At 42.7% G+C, this 23,416-nt stretch overlaps 1 long non-coding RNA gene across 1 annotated transcript in view; it reads right to left on the bottom strand.

The window, feature by feature from the left end:
* LOC120102148 (uncharacterized) overlaps positions 1-15,999 on the bottom strand; it is a 29,481-nt gene extending 13,482 nt beyond the window's left edge. Inside the window, exons 1-3 of the long non-coding RNA XR_005503325.2 lie at positions 15,827-15,999; positions 14,106-14,238; positions 13,071-13,163 (exon numbers count right to left, since the gene is read on the bottom strand). This is a non-coding gene — a long non-coding RNA (uncharacterized LOC120102148). The remainder of the gene's footprint in view (positions 1-13,070; positions 13,164-14,105; positions 14,239-15,826) is intronic.
* Between the last annotated feature and the right edge of the window lie 7,417 nt (positions 16,000-23,416).

The raw sequence follows: 23,416 nt of genomic DNA, 5'->3' as shown, positions 1-23,416 counted from the left end.
AGAGAGAAGATGGAAAGGACAATAAGAAAAAGTAATAGGAGTAAATATGAGCAGAATTCAGTACACACATATTTGGGATGTGGGAATGCCACCTTTACTCTGGGGGTTGGGGATTTAGCTCAGTGGTAGAGCACTTGCCTGGCAAGCGCAAGGCCCTGGGTTCGGTCCTCAGCTCCGAAAAAAAAAAAAGACCTTTACTCTGGATAATGAAGTGCAATTGTATAAAAAGACATAAATGTAAGTAGGAGAAATGTTACTAGAGGCACTTAGATTAAATATTGGAATAAAATCTAGTAAGAACTTTTATGACTGATATATTTAACATGACTTCATAAGTATAGTCAAAAGAGAAAAAAATCACTTAAATACAGAAAAACAGTCAATAAAGTTTATGCATGTTTTCTGATGCAGAAATAATATAATACAGAACATTATAGGATTACCAGCAATAAATTCATAAATATATAAGAATTGGACACATGCTGGAGTTGACAACACAGTTGATAGGGAAGGGTAGAATCATTTAGCAGGATGACTTAGGAATCGTTTGTTAGGTCTGTCTTTTGTCATAGAACAAAATAAGAGGACCTTATAGACTGTACTATATTAATTAGCGTTAAGTCAAGACATACAGATTAGCAGCAAAAAACAACAACAAAAACCCACAGCAAAGAGGAACACTCCTCCATTGTTGGTGGGATTGCAAACTGGTACAACCATTCTGGAAATCAGTCTGGAGGTTCCTCAGAAAATTGGACATTGAACTGCCTGAGGATCCAGCTATACCACTCTTGGGCATATACCCAAAAGATGCCCTAACATATAAAAAAGACACGTGCTCCACTATGTTCATTGCAGCCTTATTTATAATAGCCAGAAGCTGGAAAGAACCCAGATGCCCTTCAACAGAGGAATGGATACAGAAAATGTGGTACATCTACACAATGGAATATTACTCAGCTATCAAAAACAACGACTTTATGAAATTCGTAGGCAAATGGTTGGAACTGGAAAACATCATCCTGAGTGAGCTAACCCAATCACAGAAAGACATACATGGTATGCACTCATTGATAAGTGGCTATTAGCCCAAATGCTTGAATTACCCTAGATCCCTAGAACAAACGAAACTCAAGACAGATGATCAAAATGTGAATGCTTCACTCCTTCTTTAAAAGGGGGAACAAGAATACCCTTGGCAGGGAATAGAGAGGCAAAGATTAAAACAGACACAGAAGGAACACCCATTCAGAGCCTGCCCCTCATGTGGCCCATACATATACAGCCACCCAATTAGACAAGATGGATGAAGCAAAGAAGTGCAGACCGACAGGAGCCGGATGTAGATCGCTCCTGAGAGACACAGCCAGAATACAGCAAATACAGAGGCGAATGCCAGCAGCAAACCACTGAACTGAGAATAGGACCCCCATTGAAGGAATCAGAGAAAGAACTGGAAGATCTTGAAGGGGCTAGAGACCCCATATGTACAACAATGCCAAGCAACCAGAGCTTCCAGGGACTAAGCCACTACCTAAAGACTATACATGGACTGACCCTGGACTCTGACCTCATAGGTAGCAATGAATATCCTAGTAAGAGCACCAGTGGAAGGAGAAGCCCTGGGTCCTGCTAAGACTGAACCCGCAGTGAACTAGACTGGTGGGGGGAGGGCGGCAATGGGGGGAGGGTTGGGAAGGGAACACCCATAAGGAAGGGGAGAGGGGAGGGGGATGTTTGCCCGGATACAGGGAAAGGGAATAACACTCGAAATGTATATAAGAAATACTCAAGTTAATAAAAAAATATAAAAAAAAAACCCACAGCAAAACAAAAAGCAAAAGCAAAAACAAAAAACCCAACCACCACCACCAACAAAACAAACAACAACAAAACCGTGCCTTATGCACCATATTCACCCTCTGCTCTGTAAGAGAAACCCAGAGGTAGGGTACAAGGCTGGGAAGCAGCTCCACAGTTCTCCATGATTCACCTTTCTGCTCTGCCACCTTCAGAATGGCCTGAGAAGGCTACTAATAACTCTGTGCGTCATTTCTAGGTTTGAATAGAAAAACACTGAGAGAAGAAAGAGGGTATGTTTTACATTTTAAAAGTTCTTTCAGGCGTTGGGGATTTAGCTCAGTGGTAGAGCGCTTGCCTAGCACTGCTTAGCAAGCGCAAGGCCCTGGGTTCGGTCCCCAGCTCCAAAATAAAAAAAAAAAAAGTTCTTTCCAGGTATTTCATGTATAATGTTAACTTGATAGCTTCACCTAACTGTATGGGAATGTGGTCTTTGTTAGATCACGTGGTGACGTGTTCATCTAAAGCCAGAGGTAAAATAAACCAAAAGAATGAATACTTAGAGATAACTCAGTAGTACTCACCACAGTAGAAACAAGCTCTGACTGGTTAAAGATGAAAGGTGTGTGTGTGTGTGTGTGTGCGCGCGCGCGCTGCCAAGAGATAAACTATGGACAAATGTTTGCCGTATATGGGGCTGAGTTTCAGAAGCAGACCAGAAAGAAAGAAAGTCACAAAAGGGAGATGGACAGATTATACTTGGTAAAAGTAAAGAGTTTCATGTAGGATACTTCGTATCAAGTTTCCCAAGAAGGAGGTAACAAAGATAGACACTTCTGTTTAATTCTGAGCAGCAGGCATTGAGGGTCTCAGGATGTAGCACACTAGACAAAATTTTTCCCAAGATCTTAATCTAATAAAGTATCAATTTCTAGTCTGAAGCCATCAAGAAATTTGCCACATTTGGCAATAAAGGTGGTTAAAACAGTCACCCAGAGGCCTCAGAAAAGAGATATTCTTGGTTAGAGATGAGGTCTCCCTGGGAAGACTCTGGGAGCACTGGTGTATACATCTACAGGGTCTGGATATTGGTGGTTTCCCAGGAAGCCAGGGCTGGCCTGATATAGAGAGAACTGAGTATTTGGTTTCTCAGTTCAAGGTTAGATTTACTTGGTGGAAGTGCCTTGCTTTTATGAAAAACATCAGAAATTCAAGTCCCTTTTGATTCCAAATATACATATCTCTGTGCTTTACTTTGTCCTCTACCCAATGCTCCTCCCAACCCACCCTCTTCGTCCTCCACAATGCACACTGTTTTCCCAACATCTCCATCGGGAAATTCCTGGCACTGAGGTCTGGGAACAAAGAACTTGGAGGTGAGTCACAGGCTAAACTGAAATCCTCAGCCTCATTCTGAGTTGTTGTGAAACAAAACAGACTGCAATGCGCTTACTGTGTTCACAGATTTATAGCCAGAAACCTAGGCAGCTGGAAGTGATAGTTACAGAAGCCTCATGCACTACCTGACCATAAACCCAGCTAGTCACCCATTCATTCAGCGGCTATATTTGAGGACCTATAATGTACCAGGCCTGGGGCTAGACTCTGGGGATTCATAGACTAATCAATCATCGAGGTTGGCCTCAGCCCTAAATTTCAGTCTAGCCCCTGCTTGGGGTTTCTACCCACCTTAAACCATTTATGTTCCCAGATGAAAGATACACACACACACACACACACACACACACACACACACACACACACACACAGATTTTATATTTTTAAATATGCCTTAGGCAGGATAGTAGCTGGGTAGCTGCCTACCCTCCATGCTGTTAGAATTTACCTTTCCATCAATAACTACAAGTCCCTCCCCCTCCTCTCCCCTGCCCCTCCCCATTTCCTTCCCCTTCTCCTGCCCCTCCCCATTCCCTTTCCCTTCCCTTCCCCATTCCCTTTCCCTTCCCTTCCCCTCCCCCTCTCCATTCCCTTCCTCTTCCCCTCTCCCTCCCCATTCCCCTTCCCCTCCCCATTCCCTTTCCTTTCCCTTCCCCATTCTCTTTTCCTTCCCCTCCCCCTCCCTATTCCCTTCCTCTTCCCCTCCTCCTCCCCATTCCCTTCCTCTTCCCCCTTCCCCTCTCCCTCTCCCTCTCCCTCCCCATTCCCCTTCCCCTCCCCATTCCATCCCCCTTTCGCTACTCTCCCCTGCATGTTCTTCTATCTCATGGCAGCTTCTCTCTTCCCTCTCCTCGAGGACTCAAGCCCAGGAAACCTAACCACATCTATGTCTCTTCTCTCTAGCTATTGGCTGCTGGCATCTTTATTCACCAATCAGAATTAACTTCGGAGCAGGGTCTCAAAGGCTAAATGCAGACTCCAGGTATTGCTAGCATTGCAATAGACATCAAAAGATAAAATCTCAACATTATCTTTGCGTAAAATGTGGCCAATAATCTTTTCAGACTTAGAAATTAGGCCAGAAAACAAAATGCAGACTGAGGATGAAATGCCAGAAAGAGCATCCAGATTATGAAACTATCTCTACTTTATAATATACAGACAGCATATTATATATACACAAAGTCCTAGAGAATCTGTACACAGAAATAAAAACAAATTGATTACAGATAATAAGGTTAATAAGATCCAATGTTAACGTTCAGAAATCACCTGCATTTCTACCTACCAATGAATGCTTTGAAAAATTAGTCAATGAAATATTCCCACTTACATTAGCATCAGATAAAATAAGATACTTGAACTATCATAAGCTACAAAATACTGTTCATGAGACTTTAAGGGAAAGACACCAGGTGTTCATGGATCTTAACACTTGACATTACTAAGAGAGCAATTGAAGATTCAGTTGATACGGACTCAATGCAATGCTTCCCGAAATGTTAACTGGCTCTAAAGAGAGTTTTGAGGACAAAGTTGGAGAAGGTCCACTTCATATTTCAAACCTTATGAAACCACAGTCATGAGGGTCAGCATGGGCACGGAGATGAACAGCGTGGGATTAGAAACTCAAAAGTCAACATGAAATGGTCTACTGACTTTCCACAGCATGATAGACTCTTCAGCGGAGAAAAGACTCAACCCAATCCTCTTCTTTGCTGCTGTGCAGAGAGCTGCAGGTTAGTGTCCCCTTCCAGAATCACCTTCCAAGTTCCTCCACTCACTGCAGCTCCAGCAGCCCTTCTCTGCTTCCTGTCTGCTGGAAAGACATTCCTCTTTGCTGGTTCATTGTTTTTCAATGTTTTTAGGTATTGATTTTTAAGTATTAATTTAAGTAAAATTTTACTATTCATTAAAAAAAAGACCCTTTCAGGACAACTGGACATTCACATGCAAAAAATAAATTAATTAATAAAGCTAGATCCTAATGATATATCATATAGAAAAATTCACACAAAATAGAACCCAAATATTTTAACTAAAACTATAACATTTTTAGAAGAAAATAGAGACTCATTGTGACATTTAATACAGAAAATGAATCTTAGAGAGGTCACTAAAAGAATAAATCACCCCATCCAGTTTCCATCTGTACTGAAAGAGAGCTGGGGCTGTCCCACAGCCCTAGGTTGCAAAACCTGCCTGCAGAAAGCTGGTCTGCCAGGAGTACATTCCCTACTAAGCCCACAGCCCACAGGTGGGATCCCACTTTCTCTCCATTGACTGTTCAAAGAGAGACTTGTTGGGAGTGCACAGGACACCAGAGCTGCAGGGCAACCTAGGACGGGACCCTTCTGGTACACATTTTCGCCAAGAGCTGGGACACTTCGACAGTTCTCTGACCCAAAAGCTGCCAGCAGAGAGCTGGTCTGACAGGAGCACTCTCACTCAAAAGATTTCAGGCTCATGGTCTCACAGGCCCACAGGAGGGACAAGCTCCAGTCAGAGACAGCCAAACCAATTAACATCAGAGATAACCAGAAGGTGAGAGGCAAGTGCAAGAACCTAAGCAGTAGAAACCAAGACCACTTGGCATCATCAGAACCCAGTTCTCCCACCACAGCAAATACTGGATATCCCAACACACTGGAAAAGCAAGATTTGGATTTAAAATCACATCTCATGGTGATAATAGAGGATTTTAAGAAGGACATAAATAACTCCCTTAAAGAAATACAGGACAACATAGGTAAACAAATAGAAGCCCTTAAAGAGAAAACACAAAAATCCTTTAAAGAATTACAGGAAAACATAACCAAACAGGTGAAGGAATTGAACAAAACCACCCAGGATCTAATGGAAATACAAACAATTAAGAAATCACAAAGGGAGACAACCTTGGAGATAGAAAACCTAGGAAAGAGATCGAGTCATAGATGCAAGCATGACAAACAGAATACAAGGGATAGAAGAGAGAGTCTCAGGGGCAGAAGATACCATAGAAAACATTGACACAACCGTCAAAGAGAATGCAAAAAGCAAAAAGATCCTAACCCAAAACATCCAGGAAATCCAGGACACAATGAGAAGACCAAAGCTAAGAATAATAGATATAGAAGAGAGCTAAGAGTCCCATCTTAAAGGACCGGTAAATAGCTTCAAGAAAAATATAGAAGAAAACTTCCCTAACCTAAAGAACGAGATACCCATGAACCTACAAGAAGCCTATAGAACTCCAAAAAGATTGAACCAGAGAAGAAATTCCTCCAGTCACATAGTAGTCAAAACACCAAATGCACAAAACAAAGAAAAAATATTAAAAAACAGTAAGTGAAAAAGGTCAAGTAACATATAAAGACCTATCAGAATTACACCAGACTTCTCAACAGAGACTATGAAGGCCAGAAGATCCTGGGCAGATGTCACACAGACCCTAAGAGAACACAACTGTCAGCCCAGGCTACTATAGCCAGCAAAACTCTCAATTAACAAAGATGGGGAAACCAAGATATTCCATGACAAAACCAAAATATTGCACAAATCCAGACCTACAAAGGATAATAGATGGAAAACTCCAAGACAAGGAGGGAAGCTATACCCTAGAAAAAAGCAAGAAAGTTATCTTCTTGCAACAAACCCAAAAGAAGAGAGATGCACAAATTCAACCTCTAGCAGCAAAAATAACAGAAAGCAATCACTCTTCCTTAATGTCTCTGAACATCAGTGGACTCAGTTCCCCAATAAAAAGACACAGACTAACAGACCGGATACATAAAGAGGACCCAGCGTTTTGCTACATGCAGGAAACACACCTCAGTGACAAAGACAGACACTACCTCAGAGTAAAAGACTGGAAATTTTTTTTCCAAGCAAATGGTCCCAGGAAACAAGCTGGAGTAGCCATTCTAATATCCAATAACATCGACTTTCAACCAAAGGTTATCAAAAATGATAAGGAAGGAAAATACTCATCAAATGAAAAATCCACCAAGATGAACTCCCAATCCTGAATATCTGTGCTCCAAATGCAAGGACACCTACATTCATAAAAGAAACCTTACAAAGCTCAAAGCACACATTGCACCTCACACAATAATAATAGGAGATTTCAACACCCAACTCTCATCAATGGACAGATCATGGAAACTGAAACTAAACAGAGACATAGAGAAACTAACAGAAGTCATGAACCAAATAAATTTAACAGATATTCATAGAACATTTAATCCTAAACAAAACAATTTACCTTCTTCTCAGCACCTCATGGTACCTTCTTCAAAATTGACCATATAATCGGTCACAAAACGGGTCTCACCAGAAACAAGAAGACTAAAATGACCTCATGCATCCTATCAGATCACTGTGGACTAACAATAATGACAGAAAGTCCACATATATATAGAATTTGAACAACGCTCTACTGAATGGTAACTTGGTCAAGGAAGAAATAAAGAAAGAAATTAAAGACTTTTTAGAATTTATTGAAAATGAAGGCCCAACATACTCAAACTTATGGAATACAATGAAAGCAGTGCTAAGAGGAAAACTCAGAGCTCTGAGTGCCTCCAGAAAGAAATTGGAGAGAGCATACACTAACTGCTTGACACCACACCTGAAAGCTCTAGAACAAAAAGGTGCAAATTTAGCCAAGAGGAGTAGACGACAGGAAATAAATTCAGAGTTTAAATCAACCAAGTAGAAAGAAAAAACTATACAAAGAATCAGCAAAGCCAGGAGCTGATTCTTTGAGAAAATCAACAAGATAAATAAACCCTTAGCCAGACTAAACAGAAGGCAGAGAGACAGTATCCAAATTAACAAAATCAGAAATGAAAAGGGAGACATAACAACAGAAAGTAAGGAAATTAAAAAAAATTATCAGCTTCTACTACAAAAGCCTATACTCAACAAAAATAGAAAATTTGGAGGAACTCTTCAAACTTTTCCACAAAATAGAAACAGAACGGACACTACCCAATTTGTTCTTTGAAGTCACAATTATGCTTATACCTAAACCACACAAAGACCCTACAAAGAAAGAGAACTTCAGACCAATTTCCCTCATGAACATTGATGCAAAATACTCAATATAAAATTCTCGCAAACAGAATCCAAGAACATATCAAAACATTCATTCACCATGATCAAGTAGGCTTCATCCCAGGAATGCAAGGGTGATTCAATATTCTGAAACTCATCAATGTAATCCACTATATAAACAACTTTAAGGAAATAAAACTCACATGATCATCTCATTAGATGCTGAGAAAGCATTTGACAAATTTCAACACCCCTTCATGATAAAAGTCTTGGAAAGATCAGGAATTCAAGGCCCATACCTAAACATAGTAAAAGCAATATACAGCAAACCAGTAGCTAACATTAAACTAAACGGAGAGAAACTTGAAGCAATCCCATTAAAATCAGGGACTAGACAAAGCTGCCCACTCTCCCCCTACTTATTCAATATAGTTCTTGAAGTTCTAGCCAGAGCAATTAGACAACAAATAGAGGTTAAAGGTATACAAATTGGAAAGGAAGAAGTCAAAATATCACTATTTGCAGATGATATGATAGTATACTTGAGTGACCCCAAAAATTCAACCAGAGAACTCCTAAACCTGATAAACAACGTCAGCAAAGTAGCTGGATATAAAATCAACTCAAATCAGTAGCCTTCCTCTACTCAAAGGATAAATAGGCTGAGAAAGATATTAGGTAAATGACACCCTTCCCAATAGCCACAAATAACATAAAATACTTCAGTATGACTCTAACCAAGCAAGATCTGTATGACAAGAACTTCAAGTCTCTGAAGAAAGAAATTGAAGAAGATCTCAGATTATGGAAAGATCTCCCATGCTCATGGATTGGCAGGATTAATACAGTAAGAATTACCACCTTGCTTTCAGCAATCTACAGATTCAATGCAACACCCACCAAAATTCCAACTCAATTCTTCATAGAATTAGAAAGAGCAATTTGCAAATTCATTTGAAAAAGCAAAAGACCCAGGATATTATTCTCAACAATAAAAGAACTACTGGGGGAATCACCATCCCTGACCTCAACATTTCATTACATAGCAATCATGATAAAAAACAAACAAACAAAAAATCCTGCATGGTATTGGTACAGAGACAGGCAGGTAAATCAATAGAATAGAATTGAAGACCCAGAAATGAACCCACATGCCTATGGTCACTTGATCTTCAACAAAGGAGCTAAAACCATCCAGTAGAAAAAAAAAGACAGCATTTTCAACAATGTTGCTGGTTCAACTGGAGGTCAACATGTAGAAGTATGCAAATTGACCCATTCTTACCTCCATGTTCAAAGCTCAAGTCCAAGTGGACTAAAGACCTCCACTTAAAACCAGACACACTCAAACTAATAGAAGAGAATGTGGGGAAGAGCATCTAACACATAGGTGCAGGAGAAATTTTCCTGAACAGAACACCAGTGGCTTATTCTCTAAGATAAAAAATGGACAAATGGGACCTCAAAAACTGCAAAGCTTCTGTAAGGCAAAGGACACTGTCAATATGACAAAATGGCATCCAACAGATTGGAGAAAGGTTTTTACTAATGCTACAACTGATAGAGGGCTAATATCTAATATATTCAAAGAACTCAAGAAGCTAGACTCCAGAAAATCAAATAATCCTATTTTAAAAAGTGGTACAGGGGTTGGGAATTTAGCTCAGTGGTAGAGCGCTTGTCTAGCAAGTGCAAGGCCCTGGGTTCGGTTGCCAGCTCCGAAAAAAAGAAAAAAGAAAAAAAAGGGGGGGGGGGGACAGAGCTAAACAAAGAATTTTTAACTGAGGAATACTGAATGGCCGAGAAGCACCTAAAGAAATGTTCAACATCCTTAGTCATCAAGGAAATGCAAATCAAAACAACCTTGAGATTCCACCTCACACCAGTCAGAATGGCTAAGAACAAAAACTCATGTGACAGTAGATGCTGGCGGGGATGTGGAGAAAGAGGAACACTCCTCCATTGTTGGTGGGATTGCAAACTGGGACAACCATTCTGGAAATCAATCTGGAAGATCCTCAGAAATTTGGACATAGTACTACCTGAGGACCCAGCTATACCTCTCCTGAGCAGGCACTCAAAAGTTATTCCAACAAATAATGAGGACACATGCTCCACTATGTTCATAGCAGTCTTATTTATAATAGCCAGATGCTGGAAAGAACCCAGATGTCCTTCAACAGAGGAATGGATACAGAAAATGTGGTACATCTACACAATGGAATATTACTCAGCTGTCAAAAACAATGACTTCATGAAATTCATAGGCAAATGGATGGAAGTAGAAAATATCATCCTGAGTGAGGTAACCCAATCACAAAAGAACACACATGGTGTGCACTCACTGATAAGTGGATATTAGACCCAAAGCTTGGAATATGTAAGAAAAATTCACAGATCATATGAAGTCCAAGAATAAGGCCGACCAAAATGTGGATGCTTCATTCTTTCTTAGAAGGGAGAATAAATACTCATGGGAGGAAATACAGGGACAAAGAGTGGAGCAGAGACTGAAGAAAAGGTCATCCAGAAACTGCCCTACCTGTGGGATCCATCCCATAAGCAGCCATTCAACCCAGTCACTATTGCTGATGCCAAGAAGTGCTTGCTGACAGGAGCCAGATACAGGTGTCTCCTGAGAGACTCTGCCAGAGCCCTACTGATACAGATGAGGATGGTTGCAGCCAACCATTGGACTGAACAAGGGGACTTCAATGGAGGAGTTAGAGAAAAGACTGAAGGGGTTTGCAACACCATAGGAAGAACAACAATATCAATCATCCAGACCCCACTAGAGCTTCCAAGGACTAAATCACCAACCAATGAGTACACATGGAGGGACCCATGACTCCAGCCACATATGTAGCAGAGGATGGCATTGTCCAGCATCAATAGGAAGAAAAGCCCTTGGTCCTGTGAAGATTTGTTTCCCCAATGTAGGATAATGCCCGGGCGTTGAGGTTGGAGTGGGTGGGTAGGAGTGGGAGCATCTTCATAGAAGCAGGGGGAGGGGATATGGGAGAGGGGGGGAGAGGAGATAACATTTGAAATATAAATACATAAAATATCCAAGAAAAATAAAATAAAAATAAAATAAAAAAGAACAAATCAGAAAAGTAAAAGCTAACTGATTGAGTAATATCAAATTAAAATGCTGTGTTTCAAAAAATAACTTGAATAAAGTGAAAATAGAAGGCAGGCATAATGGCTTATATGCCATATGTCTGTACTGCTCAACACTCAGGAAAGTGCAGAGTACGAGTGTCATCAGTTCAATGTCAACCTAAGCTACACAGAGACTTTGTCTCCAAATCAAATTGTGCACGTGTGTGTGTGTGTGTGTGTGTGTGTGTGTGTGTGTGTGTGCGCGCGCGCGCGCGTGAGTGCGCGAACGCGTCCTGATCCTTACTACAATAGAGATGGTCCTTTAAAGTGTTAGGCTAAGTTGAGGAATCCAGATAGAAAAGGCTGCACATTATTTGTCTCCATATGGAGTATCCAGAATATGTGAGTGAGTGGAGATGGAAACCGGTTTGATGCAGGCTTATAGAGGGAGGTGCTGCGTGTAACTGCCAACACGTTTGTTTAGGGAGTGGAAAGGTGATTAAGAATGAGTAGTTTAGTGTTTTCCCAATGTCATGGATACACTAGCATATGATATATAAGGTGAATTTTCTGATTTTACAGAGAGGGAGAGGGAGAGGGAGAGGGAGAGGGAGAGGGAGAGGGAGAGGGAGAGGGAGAGGGAGAGAGAGAGAGAGAGAGAGAGAGAGAGAGAGAGAGAGAGAGCGCGCAAGTTCTTTCACGGTATGTTAAAACCAACTTTTCACTCCAGCAGCTTTTGAACATCATCTAGTCACCCTCTTTCCTTCTCAATCTTCATAGTGAAGTAGAAAAGCAACACTTCTATAAATCTCCACTTTCTGGTAGTATTAGTTAATTTTCTCATCTCTGTGACCAAATACAAAAGAAGAGGAGGAGGAGGAGGGGGGGGAGGGGGAGGGGGAGGAGGAGGGAGAGGAGGAGGGAAAGAAGCAGGGAAAGACTTATTTGGCTCTCAGTCTGAAGGAGATCAGTCTGGCATGGCAGGGTTGGCATGGCAACACATAGTCCCATGGTGTGAGAAGCTCGTTACAGCTGTTCTCAGACCCTTGCCCTCCACAGTTCCTCCAGCCAGGCCCCACCTGCTAAAGGTTCCACAATTTCCCCCTCAGCTATGTGGCTGAGAGTTCAAACACAGGACCCTGTGATTGTGGTGGACATCTCACAGCTGCACCTTAACGCTACCATCCCTTTACTGATCCCTATGCATTTCTGCAAGCCATGATTCTTTTACCAAGAGTTCAAGCCTAGGAATGGAATAAAGAGTCAATCCTTTTTCGCTGGCCCAGGCTCCAGCTAGACAAACTAGGCTGGCTACAGGAAAGGGCAGGGCCAACCGTCATGTCCAATGGGAATTCTGAGTCCTGTCTCCTAAGATTTGCAATAGCAAATGCATCTGGATCTTTACTGTGGGTTATATTGTTTGACCTTTCCTTGGGTTCCAGAAGTCAGTCTCTCCCCCTCCCCTCTCCCTTCTCCCCTATCCCTGTATGCTATACAATTATTTAATAATACTCCTTTTATTTCCAATTTTAAAATTTTTATGCCAAGGAACACTCTGAGTGTTTATGGCACCCTACAACTAGACATACTTCTGCCTCGGTGAAATAGAAAGATTCACGTATTGGCATGATCCTGTCCAGGTATTTTATATGGGGAAGAGGGAATGTTTGTGTTTTTTCTACAGGATGCTACAGGAGTGTGCCAGCTGCCTGAGTGGCTGGTGAGACCTGATGATCCTGGGAGCATGAAGATTCAGCTCTCCTGGTTCGGGTCCCTGGAGTCATTCCTGTGCCCTTGGAGGAAGATGGAGACCGGAGCAGCTGAGGAGAACCAGAAAGACAACGAACAAGATGAGGTGCCCACTACATATCGGGAGAGGCTCAACTTCCACAATCTCCTAAATTAATGCCATCTGGCCCCTACTCTTTCGCCTCTGGGCTTGAGTAAGAGGAATAAAAAGATGACCCAATGTAGCCATCCTCAGTGACGGGGAACTTCCTCTGACCCTTGACCAATCTAAGACACAGAGCCTTGAGGGCGACAAGGTGATCCTATGATGGATAAGGCTAGGGTTCGAGAGGTCGATCCTAAGACAGAGGTGGCTACACCCCGTTTAAATATACGGGCCGGTCAAATGCTCCTCTGCCCAGTTTCTCCCCCAAAAAACACACATGTATAGCCCAGAACGGTGTGTTACAGCATAAGTTCATTCCTAGCCATTGGGGTGCAGTCCTAACTGCAAGAGTGGCTCGCCATGGCTGAGCTGGGCACTCTGTGAGGCACTCGCTCTTCCTCTCCTGGCTTGACATGAATAACCTCTGTGTGTGTGTGTGTGTGTGTGTGTGTTTCTTTAATCCCTCAGGCTTTCACCCGATTCTCGGTACCGTGTCTGTGCAGGCACCGTCACTCCCCTCTCCCCTCTCCCCTCTCCCCTCTCCCCTCTCCCCTCTCCCCTCTCCCCTCTCCCCTCTCCCCTCTCCCCTCTCCCCTCTCCCCTCTCCCCTCTCCCCTCTCCCCTCTCCCCTCTCCCCTCTCCCCTCTCCTCTCTTCCCTCCCCCTTTCTCTCCCCCCCACGTCTCCCAACCAAAACATCTTAACCTTGAAAAGTTTACTAGCAATAATAAATTAAAAAGTGGTGGAGAGGTGGAGCCAAGATCTAATGTTTATAGTTGCACTCTGTGTCTGTCTGTGTTTTGTGTTTTATGTGACATAACTTAGTTCTCGTGGTAATACTGTGGCGTGTGTATTGTTCTCATTCCTACCTTATGTATGAAGAAACTGTGACACAGGAATGCACAGAGTCTTGTCTGAGACCACAGAGTTAGTGCTGTAGCCTTGAGGAGGTTCACCGTGCCGGCATTGGTGCCCTCACAGTCTGCAGTCAGCCACGGTTGCCTTGAGAAGGAACACACAGAACGTGTGCAAAGCAGCAGTGTTTCGAGGGAATTGACCTGGGAAGTTTCTCTTTCTGTGATTAATATTCTGAGGGGTAGGTTTTCTTCAAAAGATAATATACCACAAACACTTTTGAGAACTACCCACTGCACTCATATTTTTTTTAAGATTTATTTATTTATCATATATAAGTACATTGTAGCTGTCTTCAGACGCACCAGAAGAGGGCATCAGATCCCATTACAGATGGTTGTGAGCCACCATGTGGTTACTGGGATTTGAACTCAGGACCTCTGGAAGAGCAGTCAGTGCTCTGAACCACTGAGCCATCTCTCCAGTCCTGCACTCATATTTTAACCTGTGGTTTTAGTCTTCTGCCTTTAAATATTGCTATTTATTGCCTGAACCCAACTCATCTTGTACAGGCCCCAGCTATCCTGGATGATTGACAATGACATCTTAGTTTTCACAGCCACGGAATTAAACTGTCTGTCATGCTCTCGGTGAAGAAATGATTGCATTTTGATGGGTTTATTATCAGTCAGTGAAGGACCTACACGGAGTTCACACGAGAGCTGTCGAACTTGGCAGGATACAATCACGTTATCTGAAGTGCGTGTAGGGCTGGCTACCACCGGCTGGGATCAGAGAAATACCTGAGATGCCTTGTTCTCTTTGCAAGGTCCCTCTAAATTCATGCTCTCTCTGTGTGATTAGAAAACCCAAGTTGGCTGAATCTCAGCGCTAACACAATTTATCCCCAGCTAAAAGGTGGAAATGTTAAGTCTGCCTGGTCCTTCCTTCCAGACGTCCTTGTGGAAGGACGCATCAACATTCTCTCAAAGGAAAACGACTGTGGATGAAGTTCCACAGTGGTTCACTTGCCTGGCACAGGAGACCTTGGCTTCAGTCCCCAGCAGCTCAAACAAACAAGGGACCACTCCAAGAGAGAGGAATCTTCCCCCAGGCTCTCTAGCACCTTAGGTTTGATGTCCTACAGGGTGCTAATTATTGGTAGAAACCTGAGAAATGATGCCTATTCATTGGGGGGGGGGGTCTTTGTACAACATACAAGGAAATAAAAAAAGAAAGCATTACTACTTTATTACAGAGAAGACTCAAGTAGTCACCAAGGAGAGGAGATGGACTTACAGCCTCAGGTGTACACTGGCTACTCCGAAGGATCTGGCTTTAGATCCTAGCTAGGTGGGTGCCTTGGTAAGCTAGCCAGAAAATACTTAATCCCCAAGCAGCCTCTTTTGCCCCTTAGTTTCACTTTCCTAGATGCTGAAATATAATAAACTTAAAGATAGACATTTTTAATCAAGGTACTTGGAACTTACTATTAATGGATTTAAGATCTTATCCTCTGAGCTATGTTTTAAAACTCTAGGTAATTTCCATTGTCAACTGACTGGACTTAACCATCACCTAGGAAACAAACTCCAGGGGTGCCCAGAGAGCCTTTCCAGAAAGGTTTGCCTGAAGTGGGAAGCTGCAGTCTGGATGTGGGCTGTGCTATCCCATGGGGCGTGGTCGCCGACAGGAAGTAAAGGAGAAAGCTCATAGAGCAAGCGCCCGCACTCACCCTGCTGCGTCCCGGATGGGAACATGATGTGAGCAACCTCATGCTCCTGCGGCAGCAATGAGGAATGTACCTGATACAGGATGGAAAGAAGAAAGAGAATACAACCTTCACAAGAACATTATCCAGGACCTGCCTTTGATGCCTTTTCTGACTCACCACTCTCTTGGGCTATTACTGGCCACAGGCAAAGAGAAAGTGGACGGGCACTGGGGAGACATGAGTCATAAAAAGTGGTCGGCAACCACTGATTGTCAAGAGCAGCACGTCTGATCAGCCACTGGACGTCACTGCTTGGGGCACAGTCTGTTTGAAACCAGGGGAAGAAGTTTGAAATGAAGCAGAAACCGAAGGACTGGCTGCCCTCATCCATTAAAAGTTCGAATTCGAGGGCACCTCTAATCCTAGCATTCTGGAGGCAAAGTCAGACGGATCTCTGAGAGCTCACAGCTTTGTTGACCAGGCTGGCTTTGAACTCACAGAGTTCAGGCTGACTTTGCCACCAGAGTGCTAAGATTAAAGGCATATTCTGCCATCCCTAGCTTCAAGAGTTTTCTATCTCACATTTAAGTCCGCCATCAATTTTGGATGTTGTGTGTGTGTGTGTGTGTGTGTGTGTGTGTGTGTGTGTGATGTGTGAAGCACTGTTCATCTTCCTTCTTTTGCATATGAATATCCAGAAATCGCAGTACTGAGTTTCTGAAAAGATTATCTTTCTCTCATTGGATTTTTTTTTTTTTTTGGCACCCTTGCTGAAATGTGGGTTTATTCCTGGATGCCGAACTCTGTGCCATGGGTTTATACATCTCTATTCAAGCCGTTTTTATGCTGGTCTCGATTACTGCAGCTTTGTAGTGAGTTTTGAAATTCATAAGTATGTGACCTTCAGGTTTGCTCTCCTTTTGCAAGATTATTTTGTAATTTATTTCCACATAAAATTTAATAACAGCATGTCAACATCTTTAAAAACTATTCTGATAAGGACTTTTCAGACACACACAAATATATATATATATATACACATATATATACACATATGCATACACACAGACATATATATATATATATATATATATATATATATATATATATGAGCTCTTTTATACAGGATTTCAAGAGAGCCCTTTATGTTTTCATGGTTTACAAGGATTGAATCTGGGTCCTGCACTATCGTTTTAAAATAACGTCATTAACTCAAGAAGGATGACTAAAGTGCGAATGCTTCACTCCTTCTTTAAAAGGGGAACAAGAATACCCTTGGCAGGGAATAGGGAGGCAAAATTTAGAACAGAGGCAGAAGGAATACCCATTCAGAGCCTGCCCCACATGTGGCCCATACATATACAGCCACCAAACTAGATAAGATGGATGAAGCAAAGAAGTGCAGACCGACAGGAGCCGGATGTAGATCGCTCCTGAGAGACACAGCCAGAATACAGCAAATACAGAGGCGAATGCCAGCAGCAAACTGAACTGAGAATGGGACCCCCGTTGAAGGAATCAGAGAAAGGACTGGAAGAGCTTGAAGGGGCTCGAGACCCCATATGAACAATAGTGCCAACCAATCAGAGCTTCCAGGGACTGAGTCACTACCCAAAGACTATACATGGACTGACCCTGGGCTCCAACCTCATAGGTAGCAATGAATAGCCTAGTAAGAGCACCAGTGGAAGGGGAAGTCCTTAGTCCTACCAAGACTGAACCCCCAGTGAACGTGATTGTTGGGGGGAGGGCGGTAATGGGGGGAGGATGGGGAGGGGAACAACCATATAGAAGGGGAGGGAGAGGGGTTACGGGGGATGTTGGCCCGGAAACCGGGAAAGGGAATAACAATCGAAATGTAAATAAGAAATACTCAAATTAATAAAGATGGAAAAAAATAACGTCATTCATTTTGAGGAAAAATGACATTAAGCAGATGCAAAACTGAACTTCAAAGTGTTCCTGAGAAAAGATGTGTGCTGTTAAGTATCCACAAACTCTTACCGAGAATTGGGGCTGTTTAACCAGCAAATTGAGAGAACAATTTGTAAGGGACTGGTTTTTTTGGTTTTTTTTTTTGTTTTTTAAGAAATCTGATTGCTCGTTATTTAAAAAGGACACTGCACAGCTTAGCAACCAAGTTATTGAGGGACAGACTAAAAGATGAATTTTCTGCCAGTGAAAATTTAAAAGGCAACAGCCACAGTTCAGTCTGTGGGTGTCCGCCCTGAAAGCCCCCAGCCTTGTTCTCAAGAGGCCTGATTGCAGAGGGTCTCAGCTAGAAGGCTGTCAAGCAAGGCGTTTACACTTTCCTTTTCACTCCTTCTCAGGTTACCTTGAAAAAGTGCCAGAGACCTGGTTGACTGGTATACGGAGGGATCTAGGCGATTTTACCATGGACGTGGAGATGGGTTATATCAAGTCTGCCAACTGTGTATTTGCACAGACTTAGTAGTGCAACTGTCCAGTAAAAAATCGTTCTGGTATTTCAGAGATATTCGTTTCCACCAGACTCATGACTGAGTAGGTCAATTAAAATTCTGTCTATGAAAAATGCCCCACACTAAAGGAGATAACTCTTAATCCATGCACCATAAATGTGAGCTTTTATGAATAATACCTACTTTGTGGATTATCTGAAGGAGACCCCGATATGGCAGTGGCTGCCACCAATCATTTTGCTCCATCCCAAGTGTCATACAAGTGCCACCATCAGAGAACATGTTCAGAGGACAGCCATTCTGATACGGCCGCATGCACATTAGAGTGTAAGAAAGCCAAAGAAAACACCAAGAAGCATTTTCTAAAGCCAGTGTGTGGGGTGCGAACGCCACAAGTTTAATACAGGAAGATTTACGGTATTTGGGCTTTCTGAAAAGTAACGTGATAAGTGAAATAAACACTCGCAGGGACGCCTTCAGTCTGAGGCACAGTTTTTGAGAAAATACCAGAGATGAGTCACCTTGTGGGTTTCCCAAAGCAGAATGGCCTGGTTCAAAACCTGATTTGTGTATATTTGTGTGTGTGTGTGTGTGTGTGTGTGTGTGTGTGTGTGTGTGTATCTGTGTGTGTGTTTGTGTGTAACAGATTATTATATCTGTTTTAATTATATACGTTATGCAACGTATATGTTACATATATGTATATATGTACTTATATAGATGTAACAGATATAATCCAAGAAAAAGAGGCCATTAACTTGAAGGAGAGCACAGGTGTTTGAGGGAGGGTAACTGGGAGAGTCTGGAGACAGGAAGAGGAGGGCGAAGTGCCATAATTCTATTTGAAAAATAAGTATATATATATATATATATATTTGCCTTGGGACTCAGTGCACACACTTATGTGTGTACATGTATGTGAAGCAACAGAAATTTTATGAAATAAGTTTCACCATTTGAATGGCACTCCATCTGATACTTTCTTCATCTTTAATTTGTAAAAATGTCGAGTAGTGTCCCCAATTGCCTTCCTAACTCCGATGGTCCCCAAGCTGTTGGAAGGCAAGCACTGTTCACAGAAGCAGAACGAATGCAAGTCAAGCATTCTGTTCTCACCTGATGACGCAGCTTGCACCTAGCTGCTACTCGAGCTTGGGCGGCCTCCGAGCTTTGTATGCTTTTGAATTTTCATTCCTCTATGCTGGCCTTCGTTGCCAGCTGCTACAGGTAAAGGAAGCACGCGAAGACGGCGACTCTGTAGCATGTTGCAGGCTTTTTTAAAGCAAAGCAGAGCGAAATAAAACAACAAACATTTTCTTGAAGATAACAGTTGTTAAAATCAGCGATCAAAAGGGCTAATATTGTAGAAGCGGTTCTACAAACTGAAGTGCTTTCCGAGTTCCCGCTTTACAAACCCCCTTTCTCTCAACTTGGTTTTCTTCCTCCTTGTCCTCCCTAATGTCAGATTTTATGCTCAGTGGGTGTAATACGGTTGCCTTCTTTGCCCGAATGTCTGCTTTCTTTCCCAGAGAGTGCCTTTTCTTTTAAACTGATGGCAGCCTTCCACGCTGTCTCCCCCATCTTTCTCTAGCTCCCTGAAGAATGGGAGCTCTTTTATTCAACCCTGGGCAGTAGCTCTCTTGACTCCTCACCCACCCATCAATCACGCATTGCCCAAGGATTCCCAGTAAACTCTGGCTCCCCTTCCTCCTCAGCCAGAACATCTTTTCAGCTTTCCTCAAACAAGAACCCAGATTGCACATCCAGGCTAGACAGCAATGATATATAACTAAGCAAGGCTTTTTTTTTTCTTTTTAAAGTCGGTTTTATTTCACAGGGCATAGGATCTGTCGCGTAAGTAAGGTCACTGTAACTACCTAGCTTGAAGATAAAGATTATGTTTAACTGGAGGTTAGGTGAACCTGACAACAGCAGGGATTCCGTGCCCCTGCTCAAACGGGAGGAAAACCCTTTAGCAGGCCTTTCATCTTTCTGTTTAGCTGCGTCAACGTGGGCCTAACCGCTGAAGCTGTGTCACTTTGAACCATCGATCTGACACGTGAGGATCATTGTTAGCTGTTCTTACCTTTCCTATAATGCCTCTTTCTCCATGTTTTGGTTGTAATTTCTACGACTAAATTAATAAGCACTGACTTTGCAACCCCATGGAATAAAGGCCAATGCCAGACTGCCACAGCCTTTTTGTGAAGTCCTATTCTTCGTCTCATTCCATCTGAAAAAAGTTGGCTAGATAATCTGTCGTAGGAGATAACAGGTAGACAAAAAACTAGGACAGTGTGTCCTCAGCCTTCCTAATGCTGTGACCTCAACCATAAAATGATCTTCGTTGCTATTTCATAACTGTAAGGTTTCTACTGTTAGGAATCATAATGTAAGTGTGCTTTCTGGTCTTAGGTGACCCCTTTGCATGAGTCATTCAATCCCCAAAGGGGTTGCAACCAACAGATTGAGAACTGCTGGAAAAATACCCCATTTGACACTTTTCACTGTACTGTCTTTTTTCAGAATTTTTATTAATGTCAGTATCAAAACCCATTGACAATACTTTGGTACATGACCGTGTGTGTGTGTGTGTGTGTGTGTGTGTATGTATTAGTATGTATGATGTAGGTATGTGTGTATGTATGTAGCTCTCACATCATACATCCTGACCCCAGGCTGCCCTCCATCGACTTCTCCCAGTTATATCCCCACCTCCCTTTTCCCCTGGATATCTACTGCTCCTCTATTCCCCTTCAGGAAAGAGCAGGCCCCCAGTGATATCAATTGAGCATAGCATAACAAGATGCAGTTAGACCAGACACAAACCCTCATATCAAGGCTGGATGAGGCAACCCAGGAGGAGGAAGAGGGTCCCAAGAAGCAGGCAAAAGAGTCAGAGACACTCGCTCTTACACCGTTAGGAGTCCAGCAAAAACTCTGAGCTAAAGAACCTGGGCATGCGCTCAGAGAGCCTGGCAGACCCATTTCGGCCCCGTGGTTGTGAGCCACTATGCTTAGTTGATTCTGTGGGCTGTGTTCTTGTGTTCTGGTGTCCTTAACTTCTCTTCTGTTCCTACAGTTCTTCCTCCCCTTCTGAAGGGTTCCCTGAGCTCTGCCTAATGTTTGGCTATGGGTCTGTGCATCTGCTTCCCTCACGGCCACAAACACGATTTGTTTTGTTGTTGTTGTTCTTGTTAAAGATTTAATTCATGTACATGAGTGCTCTATATGTACACCTAAGTGCCAGGAGAGGGCATCAGCTCCCATTATAGATGGTTGAGAGTCACGATGTGGTTGCCGGGAATTGAACTGAGGACCTCTAGGAGAGCAATGCTCTTAACCGCTGAGCCGTCTCTCCAGCCCCCTCACACACACAATTATTAATGCAATATTTTAGAAGGCCTTAAGAACAGTTGCCTATAGGGGATTGTGTGTGTGTGTGTGTGTGTGTGTGTGTGTGTGAGAGAGAGAGAGAGAGAGAGAGAGAGAGAGAGAGAGAGCCTGAACATGCTGTTGTGGGTCTGTGGAGGTCAGAAGGTCAGAGGAGGACGTTTCCAGAATCAGCTCTCCCCTTCTACCTACTCTTCTGCCAGGTCCATTGCACTGAACAGGCACGTGAGCTTCCTCAGGACGATTCTTCTCTCTTTATCCCCCACCTTGCTGTGGAAGGGCTGGGATGACAGATGGGACCATTATATCCTGCTTTTCTTTCATGGGTTCTGGGACTCAAACACAGGTCCCCAAGACTGCACAGCGAGCATGTCTCCTCGCCGGGCTTGGCCTGACTTCCTCCTTCCCATTTCTTTGTATCTTCCTCTGCATTTTACCTGGAGACACTCCTCATGGCAGCAAACCACATAACGAGACAGTCAGAAGTGAAAAGGACTTGCCAAGAAGCCACTGGAAGGGTGCGGGCCTTGGAGTGGAAGAGGACCTGGAACAAGTAGACAGACAGGGTAGGGTGGCTGGAGAGGGAACGGCTCTGCTGCTCTCTTAGGACCTCCACATTGGTAAGCACCCTCTTGAGCACTTTCAAAAATATGTTTATTTCCTGGCCTTCACCAAGAGCTAAAAAATATTGCCTACGTTTTCCTTTCTTTCCTTTTTTTTTTGTTTTTCTGTCCCACACCAAGAAGTGTTTTTTATAGCGATGCCCTGAACGTCTGCGGCTTGGATCATTATGAGAAATCCCACTCACACCTGGGAGGTAGCTTGCCGGAGAGACGCCATTATTATCTGAGTTTCTGCCACCAGGCATTGGAAGAAGGAAGTGTGTGCATCTCTGCAGGGTGAGAAGCCAGTCCCCACAGATCAGTATTTCAGCGCAACATTATTAAATTACAGGCCTTGGCCGATCCCGGAAACTCCCCTCCTCTTAACGAAGCAGCATTTATCACCGTCTAGACACCGAGTCTATGGCCCACTCCCTCTCCCGCACCCCCATATCCTGCCTATCCATCTCTTCCCTTTGTTTTGCTTTGGGAAGGAAGCTTGTTATATATTGCTCATTCCGTGCTTTAATCATGGACTACAGATCACTTTATAGCTCCCCGAATGCCTTGGCGAGGTCTCTATATAAATAAAATGATTATTATTAAAGTCAATTAATCAGAGGCACGATTCACTTTTCAGTACCTGACATCCCGCGTATTTATTGACTCATGGAAATCTTTTTGTTCCCTCCCTGTGTACATGATAAGGAGTTGATAACATCAAACATGATACTGTAGATTTCCTTAATTAGACTGTAATTCGTACATGCATACAGATGTGTTGATCTGTGGAGAATAAATGATTGATGAAGAGTGTAATAAAATGTGCTGTGGAGTAACGATGGTTAGGGAATGCTGGCGAGGGTTGGTGCATAATTTGCAAGCAATTTTAATTCATACTCAGCAAAGAAAAAAAGACAAAAGCAACTCCTTATGTAATTAGAATCTCTTAGCCACCCTAATTTCTTTTGATGGGTCCAGGGTAGCTAACTGTTTCTTTTTCTTTCCTTTTTTCCTCTTAGTAACTTTTTAATTATATATATATATATATATATATATATATATATATATATACATATATATATATATATTTAAAAACACAGGCAGAAAGCAGCACTCAGGAAATTCTTATGTTGTTTCAGTTATAGGCTGGAATCCAGTGTGTCACAGATGGT

Source organism: Rattus norvegicus, chromosome 4 (genome assembly GCF_036323735.1).
Source record: "Rattus norvegicus strain BN/NHsdMcwi chromosome 4, GRCr8, whole genome shotgun sequence".
NCBI lineage: Eukaryota > Metazoa > Chordata > Mammalia > Rodentia > Muridae > Rattus > Rattus norvegicus.
Note: the sequence above shows the minus strand (reverse complement) of the source record. Positions and strands in the feature narration are given on the sequence as shown.